General features: G+C 38.1%; 1 long non-coding RNA gene across 2 annotated transcripts; it reads right to left on the bottom strand.

Moving 5' to 3' along the window:
- Window positions 1-321: 321 nt before the first annotated feature.
- LOC108892164 (uncharacterized) lies at window positions 322-1,870 on the bottom strand. Of its 2 annotated transcripts, none has more exons than XR_007813331.1 (3): window positions 1,801-1,870; window positions 927-1,056; window positions 322-618 (listed from the first exon to the last, which is right to left on the bottom strand). It is a non-coding gene; the product is annotated as an uncharacterized LOC108892164 (long non-coding RNA). The 2 variants fall into 2 exon arrangements; XR_001962426.2 differs by having other exon boundaries at window positions 927-1,070; window positions 1,801-1,864.
- Between the last annotated feature and the right edge of the window lie 894 nt (window positions 1,871-2,764).

Here is a 2,764-nt window from a genome sequence, read left to right as displayed (position 1 = left end):
GTAAACCAACACATACAGACTCAATATGACCAGGATTGAACACAACATTACAAAGAGACACAAGGTGTCTCATCAACATCTGTACAGCTTAAGAAACCAGAACTCACAACACAGACACACTCTGTCCCTTCCTGATCATCCCTGGTTGTTCAGTGGTCAGGTATAGATAACTTCTATTATTGTGGATTATTTCTTTGCAGATTCATTCTAATATTGTGAATTATGTTATTGCCAATTACATGTCTTACTACAGATGACTTGTATTCCAGCAGCTGTACCTTGTTGCTGTTGCAGAGGTAAAGAGTCAAACTGCAGCTGAGATAAAGATAAGATCAGATAATCCTTTATTTGTCCCACAATGGGGAAATTTACATTTTTGCAGCAGCATAAGTGATTGAAAAAACAAGATAAGGCTATAAAAATATACACAACAGTATAAACATGAGAATGTAATAAAAAATATTAACAGAAGAGCAATAATCACAAGACTTTACATAGAGACAGAAAATGAACTAACTAAATAAAGAGTCAGACTGAAAAGAAGAAACTAACACCGCCCTTCCAGAAATCTTCATGTCTGTTTCTTCTCTCTGTCATTTGATGCTTCAACTCTGAGTCCTGAGGAGAAAAATCACAAACATAAAACATCTGCAACCTTCAGAATACACTCAGATAAAGCACAGAGGGGGATTCTGGGTATTGAAGTTCAAAGAAACCAGTGTGTGGACTAACTGGTCCTGGACTGACTGGACAGAAGAAGCTGCTCTGACTGGAGAATTAACTCCACCAGCTCCTGATATTCACACAACAGCAGTGGATGGAAATGTGCTGTCATTTGATTTACATTGAAAATTCTCATCATCAAACTTTTTCAACTAAAATGTGGTTATAGTTCCAGACTGAGCGTCGCCAACACTCAGCTGTACCTGGAGGTGAAGGAGTAAACATGGCTCCTGTCCTCTGTAACATCATCTCCATCATTGATGAGGCAGAATCCCTCGTCTCCAGCTGACAGGCTCAGACTAACCTCATCTGTCTCTGCAGGGTGAAAACAACCTGGAAACAACAGACTGAAGAGGATGATTTCATTTAATCCACTGTTCTTATATAAAGACAGGTGTTTACCTCCTGAAGCCTCCTGTCAGCTGATGTGGACATGGTCGTTCTACCTGTTACCACATAAATCAATATATAATCTATAGTGATATTTCACAACGGTTCAGGAAAACACGACAGTTTAACAGTAAGATCTTGACTTAACCCTGACAACCACACTTTGATTTGAAGCTAAATTCAATCTTTTTATTTTAGTTTGGATGTAAAGATGTCGAACGTTGATCTGCCTTTAGTAACACAAACCTGAGTCGGTATCAATTACTAATCAATACAGCAGGAGATCGATGAACAGATCACTGTCGGCACAGACGCGAACAGTTTTCATCAATATATCCCAGAAATGGGCAAAAAAAAAATCTGGCAAAACGACCGCGGATGACCAGGAAGAGACACAAAACTCCAAACCCACAAACAGTGACACAATACGATGCGACACAACCAGAAAAAGTCAAAAAACTGAGCAGTAATAGACGTGAAACAGGAAGTAAGAGACACCAAACGATGCGAAACGACCGCAGAGACACAGCTGTGCTATCATCCATCCACTGTCAGGGACACACAACTCATGTTGACACAAACACACTCTCACTCACACAATAAAGACGACGGAAAATTGCCGAAAATCGTTAAAAGTGAAGGGCAATACTAATGCTCGGCGCTAGTTAGCTAGCTCGTTAGCTTTACCTTCTCTGTGCATCCAGCCTCACCAGTGTTCGACAAACAGCTCCAATGACAACACTCTCCAGCGAACAACTCCAGACACAACGCTGATTGGTCACCTGATTCTGCCCCGCCTAGGAACCAATTCTGATTGGTCGAAGTAGCGGAAGTTGTTCATCCACAATAACAACATAACAGGATTCTACCCCATCATCAAGGGTTCGGGGTTCAGACTATATTTGTATGGCAGTAGTAATCGCAGTTTATGTTAATGAACATATTTTTAAGGTGGCTCCATTAAAAGTTGGTGAATTTGCTGTTGACTACACATCATTTCATCTGAGCTGCCTTGTTCGTTAATACAAATATTCAGTGACATTTTATATTAAGTCAGTAGTTTATTTCACTTTCTACAAGAAGTCCATATGGTAAACAAAGGTTTCCTTCAAAGATGTCACGATGAATATTCAGAGATTCATCAGCTAAATTTTAAATCTTTTAATTTTAACTTGAAATAAAAAGAACTTAATATAAAGTGTTACCATGTAAGAATTAATTGTGGACATGTTGATGTGTTTTTAGATTTGTTTTGAAGTGAATCCATCATAGCAAAGTGACTATCATATACCTACCATATAAGATGCCGTCTAATATCACATAACCACACATACACTTCAAACTTGAAATGAAGAGAAATTTAAAATGGTTGGTAAGAAAAAGACCACAGCACTGAAGATACAGTTAAAACTTTTTTGTAGTGGTGTGGGCTTTTAAATAAAATTACCAGTCTATCTGCAGTGCTGAAGGTTATTTAGCTAAAACAAAAAAATGAGACTCTGAAGGCTCCACTTGGTGAAAAGAAAATGTTGTTTCCATTTTATTTAATAATTTCTTTCCTCCATAAAATGCTTCAAGTAAATCAAACTAGTTTTTAAGCACATCATTACGTCACGGTTTAGTAAGCTCATTACACAGATCTCTGACTTTC

This window comes from Lates calcarifer, linkage group LG5, assembly GCF_001640805.2.
Source record: "Lates calcarifer isolate ASB-BC8 linkage group LG5, TLL_Latcal_v3, whole genome shotgun sequence".
Taxonomy (NCBI): Eukaryota; Metazoa; Chordata; class Actinopteri; family Centropomidae; genus Lates; species Lates calcarifer.
The sequence above is the reverse complement of the archived record's forward strand: the minus strand, read 5'-3'. Positions and strand labels throughout refer to the sequence as shown.